The 23,636-nt window shown below is 47.0% G+C and overlaps 1 long non-coding RNA gene across 3 annotated transcripts in view; it reads left to right on the plus strand.

Annotated features, from left to right (window-relative positions):
- LOC147020356 (uncharacterized) overlaps positions 1-23,636 on the plus strand; it is a 210,978-nt gene that overhangs the window by 157,361 nt on the left and 29,981 nt on the right. For 2 of the 3 annotated variants that reach the window (XR_015061796.1, XR_015061794.1), the window contains exon 4: positions 22,075-22,194. This is a non-coding gene — a long non-coding RNA (uncharacterized LOC147020356). Of the gene's footprint in view, positions 1-17,624; positions 18,166-22,074; positions 22,195-23,636 lie in introns of those variants that run through there. The other variant, XR_015061797.1, reaches the window with a different exon arrangement.

Genomic DNA, 23,636 nt, shown 5'->3' on the forward strand with positions numbered 1-23,636 from the left:
TCAGGAATTCCTGGGAGAGTAGTAAGGTGACTGCAGGTGAGACTTCAGCCATTTCCTTCAGCAGTTTTGCAGAGATACCGTCAGACTCGCTGCTTTGTGTGGGTAAGGTTTTTGAGAAGCTTGGTTACTCCTTCACAGCCAACAGTGATGTCATCCATGGTTGGATGAAGGCTGGGGCCTATATCAGGTAGTGACGAATCACTGTCATCAGTAAATACTGAAGATAACTGCGTATTCAAGATGTTAGCTTTATGCTTGGGATCGCAGTGAAGAATGTTTCCCTCCTTCAACAGTGCAACTCTCATTTGATCACCGCGTTTCGATTTCACTAATGCTCCCAACTTCTTATTGCCATCTGGGTCATGACTGATGATGTCAGATAGGTATTTATTATAGGTCTAGTGACAGATCTTCTGTGTTTCCTTTTTGATGTTGTGGTAACAGCACCAGTCTCTATCTCTGTTGTGGCACCCAGCCTTCTTTTCGGTGTGGGCTTTCTGACAGCACATGCATCTCATGGATGTATCAAACCAACATTTGCTGAATCTAGATGAGGTGATTTTGGAGGGTACGTTGTCTTCAATGATTTTTTTTCCAGTGCAACCTGGGTTTTAGTGGCCAGAACCTCCACTGGTGTTAATGTAGAGTGACTGTCAACAAATTTATCTGCCCATACTTTGACATCAGACCGAATGTTCACAAGGTTGGCTTGTTTCCAAAGAAGAATTTTATGGTGAGGTGGTTTCTGTCTGTACAATCGGGCACTCATCTCCAAGAACACAACGTTGTGATCACTAAGGCCAGGCATACTGACACATTGTTTGACCAGGGAAGGGCGATTGCATAGTTGTGATAATGCCCAAGATGGTTTCTCTCCGAGTGAGAAAGTTTACCATCTGCTCAAGTCGCAAGCTGGCCAAAGTTTGCAAGTAGAAGTCACTGATGTTCTGCCTATATTGGTGAGAGATGATCTGTTCCATCTCCGAGTTGATGTCAGGTACATTCATGTCTCTGCCGATCCATACAGCTGTACATGGGTTTGAGTGACACAGATTCTTCATGGCTTGATTAAGGTTATCCATGTCGCTTAAGGCCCAATCACACCTTGACGTTTTAGCCAGCTTATGCCGATTTTGGGAAAATTTGTGTAAAACGCTGGTACACGTCGAATTCGTGATAGGTAAGTTTTGATAACATTGAGAGCACGCTGAAAAACACTGCCATACGTCGTTGTACGCTGGCTTTAAACGTTGTACTTTTCGGTTGTCCTCAAATTTTCCATGCTTGAAATTTTAAGACTTTTGCCAGCGTATGACTCGCACGTTCCGCATAACGCTGGCCATAAGTTGTAGGCACGTCACGCGATCGTTGACACACGTCGACACACGTTACTTGTAAGTTACTCATAAGTTGAAACACGTCGAGGTAATGTTTAGCGTACCCGAAACTTATTTCTAACCTATGAGTAACGTGTTGTAGGCACGTTACGCGATCGTTGACACACGTCGACACACGTTACTTGTAAGGTGCTCATAAGTCGAAACACGTCAAGGTAATGGTTAGCGTCAGTGTTCCAGACTCCCTGGAGTTTTTTTTTTTCTTCTTCTTCGGTATGACGGTGATGTCGACACCGATTTCAAGTGCGGTTATAATATAATGTAATTAAAAGGCTGCCGCTCAACGATTTAAATCATAACTGCACTAGAAATCGAAGTGTCGACATCACCGTCATACCGAAGAAAAAAAAAACAAAAAAAAAAAAACAGGGAGTCTGGAACACTGACGTTAACCATTACCTTGAGTGTTTCGACTTATGAGTACCTTACAAGTAACGTGTGTCGATGTGTGTCAACGATCGCATATCGTGCGTACAACTTATTCCCATCGCATGCGGAACGTGTGTCATACGGCAAGTACGTCGTAAAATGTTTAACACGTTTATAATTACAAGACGTACTCCACTTAATACGATGTATGATAGCGTACTTTAGCGTTCTATTCATGCATACAAAACTTACCCATACTGTATTCGACGTGCGCCAGCGTTTTAGACGCATTTTTCAGAGGTCGGCATACGCTGGCAAGATCGCCAAGGTGTGACTGCGATGTTGACACTTCCATTTCTGCGGTGGTTACGATTTGAATCGTTGTGCGGCAGCCTTTTCATAACCTACGCCACGTCATCGTCGGCGATGCGTGCAGCGCGCTATGCATAAGTTAGACTATCGTTGGGCATAGGTTGTGAAGGCCGACAACAGGCTCAGCATTCGTTGGTATAAGTTATCTATAACACAACGAAACGTTCTGTGTCCGTTACTAATATGTTATGCATATGACCAACTCGTTATGAATACGTCCGAATCTTTAAAAAAAAATCAAAAGTTCAACGTAAAGGCCCGGTCACACCTTGACGTTTTAGCCAGCGATGGCAACGTATTAAAATGTATGTAAAACGCTGGCTTACGTTGAACTTTTGATGTTTTTTTTTAAGATTCGGACGTATTCATAATGAGTTGGTCGTATGCATAACATATTAGTAATGGACACAGAACGTTTCATTGTGTAATAGATAACTTATACCAACGAATGCTGAACCTGTTGTTGGCCTACACAACCGATGCCCAACGATAGTCTAACTTCGGCATAGCGCGTTGCACGCATCGCCGACGATGTCGTGACGTAGCCTATTAAAAGGTTGACGCACAACGATTCGAATCATAACTGCCGTAGAAATGGAAGTGACAACATCGCGGTGACACCTTGGCGATCTTGCCAGCGTGTGCCGACCTAAGAAAAATGTTTCTAAAACGTTGGGGGCACGTCAAATACGGTATGAGTAAGTTTGGTATACGTGAGTAGAACGCTAAAGTACGCTATCATACGTCGTAGTAAGTAGTGTACGTCAAGAAATTTTAAACATGTTCAAAATTTTACGACGTACTCGGCATATGACACACGTTCCGCATGCGATGGGGATAAGTTTAACACACGATATGTGGACGCTTACACACGTCCACAAAGGCTACTTATAAGCTACTCATAAGTCGAAACACGTCGCGGTAATGTCTTTTTTACGCGAAACTTATTTCTAACTTATGTTTGACGTGCTTTGAACCAATTCTTTACGTAGTCCCAACACACATCGACCTATGTAGACGCATTCCAATGACGTCTTCCGGTCGACAAAAAAAAATAAATGAACGTGTTTCTAGCTTACAACTGCCATATAAAGACGTGTTCCCAGCGGTTTTGGGAATTGGTATATAAAAATGCTGCTCATAAAAGGGGAACCCAACAGTGTTTTCGAGTCCTTTTTGAGTCGATGTCCATGTCAGCAGTAACAGTATCAGTATTAGTATTAGTATTAGTATTAGTAGTAGTTTGTCCATGTCAGCAGTATCAGTATCAGTATCAGTATCAGTATCAGTATTAGTAGTAGTTTGTTCATGTTGGCAGTAGTAGGTGAGTGTGAGGGGGAGGTTGTGGGTTATGATGGATCCTCCTTGCGTCCGTGTGTCCACGGGTAGGTTCATAGGCTGCCACTCAACGATTTAAATGGCTGCATCTCCACTATTGAAAGTAGACGCTTGCGCTCAACAATTGGATTTTTTTTTACACTCAACGACTTTTAAACGGTACCACTCAGCTATTTTCATTGTTTACAATGAACGATTTAAATTGCTGTCACTCGCCTTTGTTTTTTGACGCTGGGGTTTGGAAATTTGAAGCGTTTCTTCTGAACGTGTTAAAACGCTCAAACTCGACTATTTTAAATAGACGCTGCCGATGGACAATTGGAATCATAGCCAAGCTAGACATCGAAGTGTGAACATCCTCGTCATGCCGAAGAAAAGTTTGAAGAATGCTGCAAATAAGTGTCCTGGCCGTGGCCGTGGACGCTGACGCAAGGACGATCCATTATACCGACGTCTTTCAGCCTATGAGTAACTTAAAAGTAACGTCTGTCGATGTGTGGCAACGATCGCGTAACGTGCCAACAACGCGTTAATCATAGGTTAGAAATAAGTTTCGGGTACGCTAAACATTACCTCGGCGTGTCTCAACTTATGATTAACTTACAAGTAGCATGTGTTGACGTCTGTCAACGATCGCAGACCGTGCATACAACTTGTGGCCAGCGTAGCGGAACGTGTGAGTCATACGCCGGCATACGTCGTGAAATTTCAAGCATGAAAAAATTTGAGGACAACCGAAAAGTACAACGTTTAAAGCCAACGTACAACGACGTATGGCAGTGTTTTTCAGCGTGCTCTCAATGTTATCAAAACTTACCCATAACGTATTCAACGTGTGCCAGCGTTTTAGAAAAAAAATTCAAAAATCGGCATACGTTGGCTAAAACGTCAAGGTGTGACCGGGCCTTAAGCCAGCGTTTTACATACATTTTGATACCTTGTCATACGCTAGCTAAAACGTCAAGGTGTGACAGGGCCTTAAGACTTGTCTCAAAAACATTTTGCTTTTTATTATACTGTTATATAAAGTACTGCACACCTGCCAAAACAAATGGAAATTATGTAAGGTATATATTAATGCACACCTTGCTCACGACTTCCCAACAGTTAAAGATGTTTCGGGCCACCATTACCACGGTACATGTATTGTGACATTCTGAGATAGCAAGTGGTGTAACTGGTATCAAAGATTATTATCGGACAAGACCAGAACAATTGCGATCCACAGTCTCGACAGGATTTTTTTAATTCGTTCAGGGTGGCAGCGATAACTTGCTGACGCTTCGTCCTTATTGTCCAGCAGCTAATGCTAGCAGACGGAAGACCAAAATTAACGTCTATCCGAGGGACAGAGCAATACGTGATACATCGCCCTGCCTGCGAAGCAGCAATCAGACAATTTACAATCGGGTTGAGAACCAAACCCAGACTACATGGGGATGGGCCAGACATCTGCCTGGGGGATGGCCAGATGGAGGCCCCTGGAGTACCGACGGAAAGTGAATGCAGTGACATGCTGCTCCGGCACATACTCCTATACTTCACCTAACCCAAGCAGACTATAGAGAGTTCAATGTATGCTACCTCTGTTCCATCTGGGTGGGAAAGACACACGATGCATAACCTTAAATTGGATTCTTCATTTTTTGACTTTCACTAATGGAGAACGTTGAGAAAGATCATGCGCTGCTGCGGAGGTGCCTGATGATGTAATCAGCTGCTGTGAGAGGTGCCTGATGTCTTTCGCTGCTGTGGATATCCGTGGTGCCAATCAATAGCTACTGTGGAGATGCATGTTGATATTGTCAATAGCTGCTGTGGAGGTACATTGAGCAAAGTGAAGCATGATTGATTTGCACAACCTCACTCGTCATCAGTGACTTCATCATTTACTTTTAATAGGATTGACAATCGGTTGAAAAATCAACCAGGTGGGGTGGGAGAAATCCCCCAACCAAACCGATTTAACCAATCCTGAAAGAGATCTCCACAAATACAACAATCCTTAAGGGAAAGTGTATAAGCTTGGCGTTGTCAAGTTCAGTGTCATCAACAACCATTTGTAACATTTTGTTGGTGCTTGTACACTATTTTCAGTAGATCTTAGCCATTCAAATTGTTGTGCGTTTCTGTGTGCTTGCATTTTAACTGAACAAACAGTAGAAACTTGGCCAAAATTCCCATGCTTGCCCACACAGCACTTCCTTCATTAAGTACTTATTTCCTTCTGGTAATATGCAATTTAACCCTTTCCTAAAGGGAGTATACTGTGTTACACTGAGATGGTTTTTCGAATCAAATGAATGAAGAGAGCAGTTGCAAGGACACAGGAACAAGCTATTTGTCCTATTACACCGGTGTCATATAATCAGCTTATTTATTTATTTAACATTAACTATCAATTTACTAAATTCATACCATTATTATTGTGGGTATATCACAACTTCAGAAACTAATGTTATTGCTTCTGAAGTGATCCTTTTGCATCTAGACTTTGGGATCAGCTCGATCCACAGATTTTAAACTGTTGTAAAATGGAAGACGTTCTAAAAAGTATAGACTTCCCTATACAGTAGTTTTGATGCTGATATCCTAGTCTTTGAAGAAGCATTCCGTTGGCCTCCCGTACGACACTGACAATAATCGTACGACTTCAGCCTTTCCACCCCATGTTCTCTCTAATTCTATTTTTACAGGTTGATATTTGGTGATGTTTTCCTCTTCTTTTCTTTCCAGATATTCACACCATATGCAAGAAATGTCAATGATGGTGATTTTATTTTTTTCTAGTTTTATCTTGAATGCTTGGGGATGAGTAGGAATTACCAAATGATCTTTAACTTGTCATTTTCTATGATTGTGTCGGGCTTGTTTTCCCACCAATGTAGTCTTCTTGGCAGATGGTATTAGCCACAAAGCTCCAAATGAGGGGCAATGGCCACTTGATTATGTCTCAGTGTATGTATATATATATATATATATATATATATATATATATATATATATATATATATATATATATATATATATATATATATATATATATATATATATATATATATATATATATACTCTGTGCCAACCTGTGGCCATCCACTGATGACAATATGCGTCAGTCTCTAAGAATTTGTTGCAGTACATGCATTTGTCAGTGGCGTCACCAATGTTTATGATGTTGTATCCTGGCCTGTTTGTGGGAAGAGCCTGGTATTGTGTGGCCATCATGAGGACTTCAATTAGGAGAGGGGGGAGTGGGAGTTGTCGGGGTTTGTGAGTGGGTAGTTTTTAGTCCCTTTGAATTACATATCATTGTAGGTGGTTTTCAGAAATTTTGGGGACATACCATGATGACCTTTTGCCTTCTGCTTGGCTATGTGGTGTCTGCACTCCATTCGGCTATCACTCATGCCTTTCTCAATAATTATTTATTCACTCATTCCAAAACTGGAGCTTGGCTTTGTTTGAGTTACTCAGAGATAGTGTATCTTTCCTCAAACACACAATGTTCAAAATACTTTAACCCTGCACTCCCCTTCTCTTCCAGGTACATAGAGTCTGACAATACCTATTTCAGATCGAAGGACTCCATGTATTGTGAGCTGTTTCCTCACCATCTCATCCATTTCTGTCAATTGTTCTAATGTGTGGTCTACTGCACCTGTTCTGTGTACTATAACTCGAATTGCATAGGTGGTGTTTGCCTCAAAAAGGTCACCTCAGTTTCTAAGCTTTTGTTTGGCAAAAAGGGGGTTAATTGTCTCTGCCACCGAAGGTGGACGGAGGTTATATTTTCACCCCTGTCTGTCTGTCTGCCTGTCTGTGAGCAGGATATCTCAAAAAGGTATGGACGGATTCGGATGAAACTTGTTGGACAGGTTGGACAAGAACAAATCGATTCGATTTTGGTGAATGTCCGCCTCTTGATCCAGATACTAGAGTTTTAATGAGATTCCTCATCATTGAGAGATGGGGCCAAAAACGATACCATTGAGAGATAGGGCTTGATATTACAAAACGTTATTAATGGCTTATGACAATGCTTGGTGGATGAGTTGGTTCGGTGACAAAAACAAGCCAATTCGATTTCAGTTAAGGTCCGGATGCAAATCCCGCCTATCAGTGGGATACAAAACATCGACTGTTCAGCCTGACGGAGGAATGTGCACCACCGAGGGCCATCTAGTTCACCTATCAAATCTTTTGATTCTGAGATTGCAACTATATCGTATCTCGTCACAATTATTCCATGACCTTTAAGATTATTTTAATCTCCAATAAACTTATTGATGATTTCCTCCTTGCCTTTGAGGTTTTACCTTAGCGATAGCATTAAGCTGTCTTGGTCTTTTTCTTTCCTCTGAAAATTTTGCCTCAATTAATTATTCTTCAATGGTCCATGGGGGTTGTTGATAATTCTCTTTGGGTGTCTTGGGACTGGTAAGTTTATATTTTCTTCCGCAGGATTTCACAAACTACTTGGGTAGTAGCTCGTATTAATCAATGAGTTACAACATTATTAATTTTTTTTTAATGTGGACTAGATTTGACGTTTTGCTATCTTTTTTAAAGTTTGAACTGGTTCTCACATTTAATCATGAAATGGTGATGTTGTTGATTATCCAAATTATCATTGTTATTTTGAATAATATCTTTAGAGAGAGGACCATCTTCTGCAGTAGTGTCAACATGTGAGATATTGCCTTGATGTTCATGTATTTGGTGCTCTAAAGCTGATGCGATGTTTTGGAAACCACTCTCATTGTTGCCCTATCAGTATTTGCAACAGGGTTGACAGATGGTAAGTCTTGCCCCAAGTCATTGGCTTTTCCTTTCTTCCATTTATTTTTGGCTCAACCAATTTGACCTTAGGATGGTCTGTCAATGTGCTTGCTCCAATTTATTTTATCAGGGTACAATTCTAACCATATGGTGTAGGTTCATTGTTGTGCCATTCTTTCCTCTAGTCTAGATACAAAGTGTCAGGAGAAAATGGACTTATTTTCCTCTCTGGTCCATTTTAATCTTCCTCATGGTGATCTGGTATTTTGCAAAGCACATTGAAATGCACAAAAATGGGTTCGTATTGTGAAAGATACTTCATCTTACATTCGACAAGTTGCCTTTACTGGGCTGGACAATGATGGCTCCTCCCCAGTCCATTCAGGTCCTCCTGTAACCCATTTATCACATGATCCAGGGAGTCTGACCACATATTTTTTTTGTATACTCTGTTGAGGCTTATATAAGAGCTAAGAACTTTTAATTTGTGGAACATGTTGCCCTGATAATGACCTCTGATATAATATGGTTTTCCTTATTTTCATCTGTAATACCAGCACTTCATCAGCTGCCAATGACGTTTATAGAGTCCTTTCGACCCTTTCATATGATTATTTTTATTATTATTATTATTATTATTATTATTATTATTATTATTATTATTATTATTACCCCACGCACGAAATGGAAAGTGGGGTCAAGCAATTGGTTCACTTTGCCAGTCCATCTACAGATTGTTCGTCTATGATCGAGGCACACCTTGATTCCAATTCAATTTTATATTTTGAACACTGTGAAACATGAATCTGAACACAAACCTGCTGTTTATCGGTACTTTGGCTCTGAATTTGGCACAACTGTATGGCATCTCATCCTGATTGTGCGTGCACAGATAGGAGCGAGATTTTTTGTTTAAATATATTTGCCTGCTTGTCTAGCAGTCAAACAAAATTGAAAATCATTCCAAACAGGAAACACTGTTTTTAGCAGTCATAAAGGATACAAACAACAGACACGGATAACTAAATGAGGTGAAGTAAAAGACGCTGCATCAATGGCAGTAAACGTCAGACAAAAGCTTTTAAAACTTTTATTAAACAAAAAAGTAGCCTTTAAACTTTTATTTTATTTCAATTGGATTATATACATGAACACTATAGAACACAAATCGCCTGGTTGGCACTTCTAAAAATCTCCAGGTTAGCAGTACTTGGCCAAACTATTACACCATTTTATGCCATCTTGACCAATCAAGTGTATCTCTCGTGCTCTCAGCACTGGGGAACAGTGAGATTCAGACAAAATTGTGGATCACAGGAAATATAGATTGTGCTTGGAAATGCAAAGCAAGAGTTCAAAAGCCCCTTCCCATGTTCTTTTTCTCAAGACTGCATGGGTTATGGGTTTTATGAACTCTCTAATTATTTATTATGATTATTATTATTATTATTATTATTATTATTAGTACTAGTGCGGGCCCGTAGGTGCGTGCTCGTATGTGCAGCTTCGTTCCTTCGCTCTCGTAAACGACGACTGGATTGGGGCATTGTTTCAATTAGATCGGACCAACCATATCATAAATGGCCATAACTTGGGAAACTCCTGGGAAACATACTCAGGTTCCCAGCGTCAATTGTGACATCATATCAAACGAAGAAGAAGAAGAATTGTGACGCCCCTCTCTCTCGCCCCCCTCTCTCCCCCCCTCGTCTCGCTCCTCCTCTCTCCCCCCTCGTCTCTCTCCTCCTCTCTCCCCTCTCTCTCTCCCCCTCTCTCCCCCTCTCTCCCCTCTCTCCCCCCTCTCTCCCCCTCCCTCCCTCGTCTCGCTCCTCCTCTCTCCCCCTCGTCTCGCTCCTCCTCTCTCCCTCTCTCTCTCCCCCTCTCCCCCTCTCTCCCCCTCTCTCTCCCCTCCCTCCCCCTCTCTCCCCCTCCCTCCCCATCCCTCCCCCATCTCTCCCCCCTCCCTCCCCCTCTCTCCCCCTAGTCTCGCCCCTCCTCTCTCACCCCTCCTCTCTCACCCCTCTCCCTCACCCCTCTCTCTCGCCCTCCTCTCACACCCCTCTCCCGTCCCCTCTCTCGCCACCTCCTCTCTCCCCCTCTCTTGAATTGTGACGCTCCTCTCTCTCACCCCCTCTCCCTCCCCTCTCACGCCCCTCCCTCCCCCCTCTCTCCCGCCTCTCTCACCCCCTTTTCTCACCCCCTCTCTTGCCCTCCTCTCTCCCTCCCCTCTCTCCCTCCCCTCTCTCCCTCCCCCTCTCTCCCTCCCCCTCTCTCCCTCCCTCTCTCCCTCCCCCTCTCTCCCCCTCTCTCTCCCCCTCCTCTCCTTCCTCTCTCCCCCTCTCTCCCCCTCCTCTCCCTCCTCTCTCCCCTCTCTCTCCCCCTCTCTCCCCCTCCTCTCCTTCCCTCTCTCCCCCTCTCTCCCCCTCCTCTCCCTCTCTCCCTCCTCCTCTCTCCCCCTCCTCTCTCCCCCTCCTCTCTCCCCTCCCTCCCTCCCTCCCCTCCTCTCTCTCCCTCCTCTCTCTCCCCTCCCTCCCTCCCTCCCCTCCCTCCCCTCCCTCCCCTCCCTCCCCTCCCTCCCCTCCCTCCCCTCCTTCCCCTCCTCTCTCTCCCTCCCTCCCCTCCCTCTCCCTCCCTCTTCCTCCTCCCACCCCTCCCACCCCCTCCCTCCCCCTCCCTCCCACCCCCTCCCTCCCCCTCCCTCCCTCCCCTCCCTCCCCTCCCTCCCTCCCCCTCCCTCCCCCTCCCTCCCTCCCTCCCCTCCCTCCCCCTCCCTCCCCTCCCTCCCACCCCTCCCTCTCCCCTCCCCTCCCTCCCTCCCCCTCCCTCCCCTCCCTCCCTCCCTCCCCTCCCTCCCACCCTCCCTCCCTCTCCCTCCCCTCCCTCCCCCCTCCCTCCCACCCCCTCCCTCCCCTCCCTCCCCTCCCTCCCCCCTCCCTCCCCTCCCCTCCCTCCCACCCCCTCCCACCCCTCCCCCCTCCCTCCTCCCTCCCACCCCTCCCTCCTCCCTCCCCTCCCTCCCCCTCCTCCCTCCCTCCCACCTCCCTCCCTCCCCCTCCCTCCCTCCCTCCCACCCCTCCCTCCCCTCCCTCCCCTCCCTCCCACCCCCTCCCTCCTCCCTCCCCCTCCCTCCCCTCCCTCCCACCCTCCTCTCCCTCCCCCTCCCTCCCACCCCTCCCTCCCCTCCTCCTCCCCCTCCCTCCCCTCCCTCCCTCCCTCCCCTCCCACCCCTCCCTCCCCCTCCCTCCCTCCCTCCCCACCCCCTCCCTCCTCCTCCCCTCCCTCCCCCTCCCTCCCACCCTCCCTCCCCTCCCTCCCCTCCCTCCCCTCCCTCCCTCCCTCCCACCCCCTCCCTCCCCCTCCCTCCCCCTCCCTCCCCTCCCTCCCACCCCTCCCTCCCCCTCCCTCCCACCCCCTCCTTCCCCTCCCTCCCACCCCCTCCCTCCCCCTCCCTCCCACCCCTCTCCCTCCCCCTCCCTCCCCTCCCTCCCCTCCCCTCCCCTCCCTCCCACCCCTCCCTCCCTCCCTCCCACCCCCTCCCTCCCCCTCCCTCCCACCCCTCCCTCCCTCCCTCCCCTCCCTCCCACCCCCCCCTCACTCCCTCCCACCCCTCCCTCCCCCTCCCTCCCACCCCTCCCTCCCACCCTCCCTCCCCCTCCCTCCCACCCCCTCCCTCCCCCTCCCTCCCTCCCCTCCCTCCCACCCCCTCCCTCCTTCCCTCCCTCCCACCTCCCTCCCTCCCCCTCCCTCCCACCTCTCCCTCCCCTCCCTCTCCCACCTCCTCCCTCCCCCTCCCTCCCCCTCCCCTCCTTCTCTCTCTCTCCCTCCCCTCCCCTCTCTCTCCCTCCCTCCCCTCCCCTCCTCTCTCTCCCTCCCTCCTCTCTCCCTCCCTCTCTCCCTCCCCTCCCTCCTCTCTCTCCCTCCCTCCCCCTCCTCTCTCTCCTCCCTCTCTCTCCTCTCTCTCCTCCCTCCCTCCCTCCCTCTCTCTCCCCTCCCTCCCCTCTCTCTCTCCTCCTCCCCTCCTCTCTCTCCCTCCCTCCCCCTCCTCTCTCCCCTCCCCCCTCCTCTCTCCCCCTCCCTCTCCTCTCTCCCCCTCTCCTCCCTCCTCTCTCCCCCTCCCCTCCTCTCTCCCCCTCCCCTCCCCCTCCTCTCCCCCCTCCCCCTCCCTCTCTCCCCCTCCCTCCCCCTCCCCTCTCTCCCCTACCTCCTTCTCCTCTCTCCCCTCCCTCCCCTCTCCTCTCCCCCTCCCTCCCCTCCTCTCTCCCCTCCCTCCCCCTCCTCTCTCCTCTCTCCTCCCTCCCCTCCTCTCTCCCCCCTCCTCCCCTCCCTCTCCCCTCCCTCCTCTCCCTCCTCTCTCCCCTCCCCTCCTCTCCTCTCTCCCCCCTCCCTCCCTCCTCTCTCTCTCCCCTCCTCTCCCCTCCCCTCTCTCTCTCTCTCCCCTCCCTCCCCTCCTCTCTCCCCTCCCCTCCCCCTCCCCTCCTCTCTCCTCCCTCCCCCTCCTCCCTCCTCCTCCCCTCCCCTCCCTCCCCCTCCCTCCCCCCTCCCTCCTCCCCTCCCCTCCCCTCCTCCCCTCCCCTCCCCTCCCTCCTCCCCCTCCCTCCCTCCTCCCTCCCACCTCCCCTCCCCTCCCTCCCACCTCCCTCCCTCCTCCTCTCTCCCCTCCCTCCCCCTCCTCTCTCTCCCCTCCCTCCCCTCCTCTCTCCCCCTCCCTCCCCCTCCTCTCTCCCCCTCCCTCCCCCCTCCTCTCTCCCCCTCCTCTCTCCCCCTCCTCTCTCCCCTCCCCTCTCTCCCCCTCCCTCCCCTCCCTCCCCCTCCTCTCTCCCCTCCCCTCCCCTCCCCCTCCTCTCTCTCCCCCCTCTCCCTCCCTCCCCCTCCTCTCTCCCCCTCCCTCCCCCTCCTCTTTCCCCTCCCTCCCCCTCCTCTCTCCCCCTCCCTCCCCCCTCCTCTCCCCTCCTCTCTCCCCCTCCCCTCCCCTCCTCTCTCCCCTCCCTCCCCTCCTCTCTCCCCCTCCCCTCCCCTCCTCTCTCCCCCTCCTCTCTCTCCTCTCTCCCTCCTCTCTCCTCTCTCCCCTCCCTCCCCTCCTCTCTCCCCTCCCTCCCCTCCTCTCTCCCCCTCCCTCCCCTCCTCTCTCCCCTCCCTCCCCCTCCTCTCTCTCCCTCCTCCTCCTCTCTCCCCCTCCTCTCTCCCTCCTCCTCTCCCCTCCTCTCTCCCCCTCCCTCCCCTCCTCCTCCTCCCTCCTCCTCTCTCCCCTCCCTCCCCTCCTCTCTCCCCTCCCTCCCCTCCCTCTCCCCTCCCCTCCTCCCCCTCCTCTCTCCCCCTCCCTCCCCTCCTCTCTCCCCTCCCTCCCCTCCTCTCTCCCCCTCCCTCCCCTCCTCTCTCCCCTCCCTCCCCTCCTCTCTCCCCCTCCCTCCCCCTCCCTCTCTCCCCCTCCCTCCCCCTCCTCTCTCCCCTCCCTCCCCCTCCCTCTCTCCCTCCTCTCTCCCCTCCTCTCTCCCCTCCTCTCTCTCCCCTCTCTCCCCTCCCTCCTCTCTCTCCCTCCCTCCCCTCCTCTCTCCCCCTCCCTCCCCTCCTCTCTCTCCCTCCTCCTCCTCTCCTCTCTCCCCTCCCTCCCCTCCTCTCTCCTCCCTCCCTCCTCTCCTCTCTCCCTCCCTCCCCTCTCCTCTCCCCCTCCCCTCCCCCTCCTCTCTCCCCTCCCTCCCCCTCCTCTCTCCCCCTCCCTCCCCCTCCTCTCTCCCCTCCCTCCCTCTCCTCTCTCCCCTCCCTCCCCTCCTCTCTCTCCCCCTCCCTCCCCTCCTCTCTCCCCTCCCTCCCTCCTCTCTCCCCCTCCCCCTCCTCTCTCCCCTCCCTCCCCTCCTCTCTCCCCTCCCTCCCCTCCTCTCTCCCCCTCCCTCCCCCTCCTCTCTCCCCCTCCCTCCCCCTCCCTCTCTCCCCTCCCTCCCCCTCCTCTCTCCCCCTCCCTCCCCTCCTCTCTCCCCCTCCCTCCCCCTCCTCTCTCCCCCTCCCTCCCTCCTCCTCTCTCCCCTCCCTCCCCTCCTCTCTCCCCTCCCTCCTCCTCCTCCCTCTCTCCCCTCCTCTCTCCCCCTCCTCTCTCCTCCTCCTCTCTCCCCTCCTCTCTCCTCCTCCCCTCCTCTCTCCTCCTCTCTCCCCCTCCTCTCTCCCCTCCTCTCTCCCCTCCTCTCTCCCCTCCTCTCTCCCCTCCTCTCTCCCTCTCCCTCTCTCACCCCCTCTCTCCCCCTCTCTTCCCCCTCTCCCCCTCTCTCCCTCCTCTCTTCCCCCTCTCTCCCTCCTCTCTCCCTCCTCTCTCCCCCCTCCTCTCTCGCCCCTCTCTCTGTAAATGTATTCACAAATGTCAACCAAGCACAACAATAAAAAAACAGCTTTCAAACTCTTGGGAAAAAACAAAAATAAATAAATAAACATTAATTGTGACGTCATTCGTGATGTCATAGCACCGTGTCCTGTTATTGGTTGACAGACGTTATCGGTCATTATTGGTTGACAGACAATATATAGGTCGTTATTGGTTGACAGACATTGGTCATTGTATCACGTTATTCTTTTTATTACTGCCAATTATTGTGCGATTATTATTATTATTAATATGCTGTTATCATTATTCTGAGATATATTTTGGAAAAAATGACATGATAAGGTGGAACGACACTTCAGCTGCGATGTATACACCTTTCTAACACTGAAAAAAGCAAGAAAATGGCCATAACTTGGGAACCGCTCGTCCAATTAATACCAAACCTTGAAAAGGCACATCCGCGGGTCCCCGGCAATATTCCTGGCAAGTTTCAATCAGATCGGACTGGTGGTCGTCGAGAAACGGCGGTCGCAGACAGACACACACACACACACACACACACACACGCACACATTGCTGGAATTATAGATAGATTATGAAACACTTCACATTTCCCTTCAAGTACGCTGAAGATATGTCCGTTATTTAACATGCTTGAAGGATTTGCAGTGTATGTACAGTCATGAGTATCACAAAGTATATTTTTGTTAATGAAACTATGAGATATTTCAAATCAACATAAATGCATGCACAACAGTCAGATTGATATCAAATTTTAACATTCATGTCATCGATGATGCTGCACCCCATAGCATGACTGCATTGGAACCCCAGGAAATGACGTGAAAATAGCCAGTTACAGGGACGTTGTTGGAACTACCCTATAACCGGTTGACCTGAACATGGAATTGTATCTTGTGAGTGTGATCGTTTCAAGTTTCGAATCAGCATCATTCTCTTGGGTAAAGCTAATTATGTTTGGTGTTGTGAGAATGAATGCACTTTCCTTTTGTGGAAGCATTAAGCTTACTGAATCTGCTTATACTTATGAATATTCAAACTCTAACAGTATATCTATTAAAACAGCATAACTATGTGTGTTATACCTCGACTCCAAGTTAAAGATCCCATATCCCATTCAGGCTTGGCAAAAAAAAAAAATCGCTGCATCATTAGGTATACCTTTGATTCGGACGACATGCCGTCTCGTCTGCTAATTTTTGTTAAAGATCTCAAGATACCTTTTGAAAAGACTAGGCCATTGTTTACCTACTTTTTAGAATATATTTTATGCATTCTAACTTCTAGTCCTGACTGGGAGTTGCTTCAGCAGCTGGCTGTGATGGAGTAGAGACCATTTTGGGTAAATTGTCAGCTCAGCGTTCGTGATTGGTCTACTGTGTCCTGATGCCTACAGAGGGGTATCTAACCGAATTTTCTCATCCAAGGTGATAAAACAAATAAGATCCGTAAAGTCCCATTCTTCCCTTTTCTATATTGCCATACTATGCTGTATACGCTATTTGTGAAGTCGATCCTCCTCTGTTATTGAAAGTTTATCACTTTTTATGTATGCGTGCTGGTGTTTGTTGTTTTTGCTTCACTGTAACATTGGGAAACTCATTTTATTCTACACATTTATTTTGAAAAGCTATTCCATTTTTGTGAAAAATTAAACCTCTTTCCCCTTGAGACATTCATCTTTACTTTCTAGCGTGCACAGACCACAGAGCTCGACTCAAAACAATGCGGCCTATCTCTCATTCAAGGTGAGGCCTAGGTTACAGGCCTCTGCACTTTTGTCAGTTGCCAAGATAACATGCGCTCGTATCCGAGTTGTAAGCTGAGGGGGAAAATGATTGTGCACTTTTGGCCCCTTAAGGGACACGGCCAAAATGTTCAACGGGAGTTGAACCCTGTGAGTTGTTTTCACTATTTTTATCCAAAGTTCTCAATGGAAACCTTAACATCCGATATGGTTCAAGCATTGTGGTTTTTGTCAAAGTCAGCTGTGAACAATGCTGCCATTGCAGTTGGTGTAAGTGCAGTGCAGTTTTCTGAGATTTGATTTAAAAAATTTTTTTAAATGCCTATTAAGAGTTAGACAGTTTATAATAATAACAATATCAGTTCCTAACAAGGAACTTTCATGCAAGAGGAGGCCATTCACCCCATCAATCCTGTACAATGGTTGCCAACCTATGGTTGTTTGTCTGTGCTCTATCCTTTTTTAAATGCTGAGCATTAAGCTAGGAAGTGGCACATACTGTTTTTGATGTCTTGGGTATGAGTTGGCCAGAGTTTGGTGTGAACCGCTGACCTCCCAGACTCAGAGCGGACATGAACCATTTTGCCGCTGATTCCGGTTCATATCCTTTCTTCCAATGGCAGATACATTTGAGGATGTTATTAAAGGAGATTCTCTTTGCAATTCTGAGTGTGTTCCTGAAGACAAATAGCAAGTCATAAGATAAGAATATTTGATTTTCTTGAACAAAATGAAGATGGTGATCATTTTGCAACTACTGCAGGTTGCATTGAAGAAAATTGTTGGAATGATTTATTGAATTTTTTTTTTGACAATAAATCTGCTGGTGTAGTAATCATTCCATGCACAATCAAATCCACAGAAAAGTTCCATTTGCTGCAGTGCCATGACATGATTCACATATTGAGCTCAATATATTTTCACAAAATATGAATCTGGAACATATCATCCCATATGTCAAGAATCAAATTGAAATTAGCTTTCGTCAAAGAAAAAGTGGGACTTGAACCTAGATTTTTGATTTAAGACCCCATTTCTATCAACTTACCAGGTCTTCATCTGCAGCCAGATGAAGTACTGCTCTTTCCTTTGGGCTGGTGCCTTTGCCTCATACCTTGCACTTCTTGATGACCATGGCAACCAAGGAACTCAAAATCATTGAAATTTCCTGTGATGAAGCTGAGTCTCTGGGTATGTTTACTCTCAGATCACATGCAGGTTGGTGACCTCTTTTTTTTTTTTCTGCCATCCCCTTTCTGGTCTTGCACCCTCTCCCCCTTCCCCCATCCCCAAGGGCTTCTGCAGAACACATGCTGCAAGTAAACCACTTCTGGCTGGTGAAACGCGAAAAATCCAGCTTGGTTGCTCACCTCCACTCATTTGTTCCTCTTTTCTCTCAACTGTGGAACCAACTTCCTCCATCTATTCAATGCCACCCTTCCCTCCAGGGCTTCAAGATGACTGTTTAGCACCATAATCAGAACATCCCACATCCATACTCATGATCTTTACTACCCTTATTAACACTCCCCAACTCAACCCCAAAGTTTCCAGATTATTGTTTTTTCTCTCCTCTTCCTCACCCTCTTTCTCATTTCTTCCTCATGCCCATTTTCCTCCCCCTATACCCTGCATTATTGGAACCCCCTCCACCCCACCCGCTTCCACTATATTCTTCTTGTTCTGTTATGTTAGCTGTTCCACTAGCCTCAACTTTGTATGCAAACAAAAATCATGATTATTCAGAGACGATGTCGATATCATGAATAATATGTACCTTGTGGAACAACATGGCGACTACTGGGTTGAAAGCACCAATGAAAAGTAAAAGGTTTATGAAAAGGTGTGATTTACATTGCACAATTTTTGTGGAAGGTATATTGCGATGTTTATCGCACAAGCTTTCTGGGAATAGGCCACATGACAGCCCAACTGCTCTGGTCTGCATGGCCTGTCACTATCCCATACTCAGCTGACCCGAAATCCGTCACCTAATGCCCTCCCGCCATAAAAATTGAACAACATCCATTTGTAAGGCCTGGTCCAGGGCTGACAGCCTAGGCCACCAATACGATGTAGTACCAGCATGCCCCATCACCAAGACGATGCAAAACAGCTGAACCTAGCCATCAAAATAAATTCCATATTTGTTTACCCCACACAGCAAACCCCTTACCATAATGAATCTGCCATGCTGAATCAGCAAATGCAAGCAGTCCTCAGTTATTTGAGCAGAGAAGGTCCACCCAATCCATAATGGTTGGCAAAGCTAAGGAATATCCTGGTTACATCTGGTATGGGTTGCAAGGCAAAGTAACATCCTGGTTATGTGAACTGGAAGCCCTGAGTTAGACCACATAAGTGAGAACAATTTGACATCTGACTCACTGTTGCCATTCTGAATGGCAACCCATGTTGCCAGTTCCACGTGAGGCCTTGTCGAGGAGTGGCTTCAGCCTTCCAATGGTTCTCAACCACCAGAAGTGGTCTAAATGTTTGCCATGGCATGCTCTGGGGCTTGGGTGCACGATGGACCCATTTTTGATGTTCCCGAAGGGAACCTGCAGGCTCAGGCTACTGCACTGTTGGTGCTTGGACTTATTACATTGCCTTGCCCAGATTGTAGCTGCTCCACCAACTGAGTCATTTCATAAAGGAATCCCTACTATCTTCTATGTTTTTCACCTAAACTCTGTTTATAGTTCACATTCTATCCATCACGAGTCAAATGACTGCCACTTCTTGTCAAACTTGCGTGTTTACATCAAAGCTTATTTTGGATATTTTGACCCTGTTTCCACGTTTAGGGTGTACCATAATGAAGTAAAGAGAGTTTTTTTGGAAGAAAAGTTATTTTTTTGGTTAAATATGTTTCTATCCTTTCCATGGATAAGCATGTTAAATGTTCACCTTTAATATAGTACGAAGATACATTTTGAAGAGAAGGATTGTAATGCAACACCATTTCCATTTTCCCTACAAAGTTTATTTCTGATCTCTCACCACCTTGGCAGCCTCAATAGACTGCACAAATGCTGAGCCTCCAGAAATCTTTGAAACCAAAATTGTTCCAAGGTTCTTGGCTTTGCGAACTGGCTGGAAGGAGTTGCACTAATGATTATTTCCTCCAATCAGTTGGTTTATTAGTTGGTCTTTCTCTTTTTAAAGTAGTAATCTTTTCAAGCCATTGTGTGCAACAATATGAAGGAAATGCCTCCTTTTTTGGTGGCCTGTGCAATGTGCTGAAGTCGAACAAACATGTTTTTTAGCCCAAGCCTTTCACAAACCGGCTGGCCAGGCCTGACTGACGTTCTAATGAAGGGGCAGGAATTTACAATTTGTTCAGGGTGGCCCAGATAACTCACCCACTCATTACGAAAGACACTGTGGGATCTCTAATGTCCACCAACAACCATTGCTGGCAGATGGGTCCTCTGCCGTAACATCTTTCAGATTGACAAAGTGAACGTTGATGCTTCACTTTGCATTCGGAAATACTCAGGTGATGGTTTGTGTACATCCTGCCAAACTATCTTTGATTAACAAAACAAATTTTGTTATATTCATGATGTTCTCTCAATTAATAACACTGACCTCTGATGACGATTTTTTTTTTTAGTTTTCTTGTGCATCAAAATGTAAACCTGTAAAAGTTAGTATCACACGTAGGAAATGCTAACAATAACTTTGCTACACCAGCCTGCCTTCAACTTTATCACGAGTCTTTTTACTTTGGATTAAATAAACAAAAATATTAATAGTAACTGTTATTCACCACTGAACGATTTTGTTTTGTTCAAAATTCATGGCCTGAACAATTTCCGAGTCCATTGGTCACAAGCTCCAGGGAGGATGGAGACAGAGAGCTTGGAAGTGGCTTTGTTGAATAAAATCCTTCCCCTTTCTCCGTTAAAAAAAAAGTCAAGTCAAATGGCTCCTAAATTACCCACAGCTGGCTCCCAGAGAGGGATTGTCGCCGTCACACTTGGCCTCTGGCTTATCCGACCACATTTCACAGCATTACATTGCTTGCAGAGCAAAATAAGGAACCCAATGAGGTCGTTTTCAATATGGAGGAAAGCCAGTGAAGGTGCTGCATCGGATGTGCAACCACTCATTCCTGCACTCCACAAGTCTGATGAAGAGAGTGTTGCTATGATGTTGTATCTCTATTACTAAGTGTTTATTATTGCCTTGGGAGCACAACGGTTCTATTATTTTGTATTACCTATCAAATGTTGTATCTGGGTTCCTCTTAATCAATGTCCTAACATCTCACCATACTCCTTAGTTAAAGTATATGTGGTCCCAAGAGCCGGCGAGCAAGATTGTTGGAGTAGAAGCAATGCCGTCACATTCTCCCAATCAATCCCCCCCCCTCCCACACACCTCTCCCTCCCCTAATTTTATGGCCCACTTTTTAAAATCACACACCCCTTTGTGGACTCGCTTGAACGCTGGAGTAACTCCAATTTAAACTGAAGGCCAAGTAATCCGTCTGTTCTACGTGGAGTAAACGGCTATAAACAAATTATTCATGTTGACAGAAACTAATTTCTGCAACATGCGATATAACGCTGATTTTTCTGTTTCTTTTTTTGGATGGGAATATTTTTGCACAACTTGCCAGATTCATTTCCAACATTACAGCTTTCGGTGGATATAAAGCAAAAGCATCAGAAAACGGTCCTTAAAAGGTCATGCTTTTGAAAGCAACTTTGAAAACTGCTTTCTGTACACTCAACACCTGGGTCTCTTGACACTGTGGAGAGGGTTAAAGTTCACCAAGTTGAAAACCATTTTGGATTTTTTTTGGTTTCCCTCTGTCGTTTCTTCCATTTCTTCCACTTTTAAGCATTTAGTAATTGCTTGTGGCTGGTCTTAGAGCTGGTTTGCGTTTATGGATCGCAGGTGGCTCCGGGTAAGCAGGACATCGTCTCTCGTCTCGGGAGACCACGTTAAGGCGTGCAACCTCTATCTGCAGATGACCTTTTTGGGTCCTGCACTTGAAGGATGTACAGTATGGCCTTGTCGATTAAATTTTATCAGAGCTGCTGAGCCCTCCGTACTGACTAAAACTCAATAAGCAGAACATCTTTGAAACCAAAAAGTGACCTTCTTAGAGGGATGGGTTCTACGTAAGAAGGTGGTAAGGGGAGGGGGAGGGAGATGGTTCCAAGATGCAATGTTTGGGAATTTATCCCTCTTTCCAGTTTGCGTTTCGTCTGCAATGTAAAACAGAATAACCGAGAACAATGCAGGCCTCGAGTACTCTTACAAAATGGTATCCTTTAAGAAGACTCAATTGTGCTTTATCTCAAATCTGCACTGGCAATCAAAGTTTATGTGCTCCATATGAATTGTTTTCTTAATTGCTCCATCTACTTTTTTTTAATGTCTCATTATGAAATGCTGCATGCATGTTTAATATATTGAATTATTGGCTTTGATCAAAGTTCCACTGGGTGAGTTTGTTTCAAGCACTTATCCACCTAAATACCCAACTTCACCTCCAATTTATCCATTAAAGTTCCTAATAACATCGTTTATATATTTGTAATCATTTAAGACTCGTGAAATGGGTCTTATAAATGTCATAAAAAAGCAAAGATGTTAAGATGCATTATACACAATAACACGAGGGTTGACAGCATAGCCTCGAGGTATATGCACTCATTTTTAAGCTTTCTAGCCTGGGTTTGAATCCTGACCAAGCTATAAACTGTCATCCTGGTGTTTTACAGGTGGAGCAAGCAACAATGTGTGCTCCGTCTGTCGGAAAGGCATTAAGCTGAAGGACCCATCTACCAGCAATGGTCATTGGTGGATGTTCAAGATCTGACGGTGTATTTCACAAAGAGCGCGTGAGTTAACCAAGGCACCCTGAACAAATGACAAATTCCTGCCACTCACTCAAATGTCAGGTCTGGCCAGCTGGTTTGTGAATGACTTGGGCTAGAAGTGTTCCCTGGCCGACCGCAAATGAAGGTGGGCATAATTGGGCAGTCGAACAATTAGAAGGGGGCGGGGGGGGGGGGTTCTAAGAACCTAAGAACAAGTTGGTTCACTCGATAAAGATCCGGTGACATAGACTTTAGTAAAGCATAAAGAAGATTATTGTTCGCTAAGATGAAGTCATAAATAAGCAAAGCCATAACTACATAATAAACACAGTAGAAAGTATTGAGGGGAGCACATCAACAGCAAGGTGGAGGGATACAACAAAGGGACACTTGTAAGAAGAATGGGCAAGGGGAAGAAACACCCCCCAACAAAAACCTGTCTGAACCTCAAGATGTTTTACATATCGAGCAAAAATTAAGTTGGGAGTGGAACTGGTAATGAGGGGCCAACTGGCCTCTTCACCTCCTTGCTTTAGGTCATATTGGATTGTGCAACCATTCGTTTCACTCAGTGTAGTCCAGTGGAGATTGGGCCCTTTTCATATTGATTTCCAATTTGCATAAGGGATGTATATGATACGGGAAATACATATTGTTATGGCCTGGGGTTTGAGGTTCACCAAGACGGGAAGCACTTGAGTTTTTCCCGAATACCCGGTCCTGAGACCGCCGACCACAGATAACTCTGCGTTCCAATGGGCTGTAGTTCTTACACAGCCATAGCTGCTTGACTTAGACTATTGGCCTAGCAAGCAGGGTTATGCTTCATTGTTTCTGCGATACCTTTCTATTGGCACAGCAACCTAACTAGAGGCCACACCCTCGGCACCACACCTGGTGATCTTCTGCCAAGTGGAACAGATAAGTGCAGCAGCGGCTAACAGGGCAAATCAGGTGGGTTACAACTTATCGTCTAACTATGTTTGTACACTGTGTTGGACCAATGAAGGAAAGGAGAACCGAGACCAATTTTGAAATAACAACCAACAATTATTTGTTTACACACACACACACACACACACACACACACACACACACACACACACACACACACACACACACACACACACACACACACACACACACACACACACACACACACACACACACACACACACACACAATAAATCATTTAAAAGTGAGTATTTACTGGCAAGAAAGCAAAAGGCACAAAAGAGCAGAGTTAACTGCAACACATAGTCTTTCTTATGCAATCTTATTTACACAAATGACACATGGTTATCATTCAATCTTGTGAAAAGAAGACAAGAAGAAGAACTGAAGAAGAAAAGAAAAGTGTGGAGAAAAGAAAAGTAGGGTCGACTGTTTTTCCCCTCACCTCACACAGCCAAACGGGTCTGTGCCAATCTAAATATATTGGGGAATGAGTGGGGGGGGGGGAG

The sequence above is a fragment of the Eptatretus burgeri genome, chromosome 9 (genome assembly GCF_056783735.1).
Source record: "Eptatretus burgeri isolate ZD-2024b chromosome 9, Ebu_testis_v1, whole genome shotgun sequence".
NCBI classification, from domain to species: Eukaryota; Metazoa; Chordata; class Myxini; order Myxiniformes; family Myxinidae; genus Eptatretus; species Eptatretus burgeri.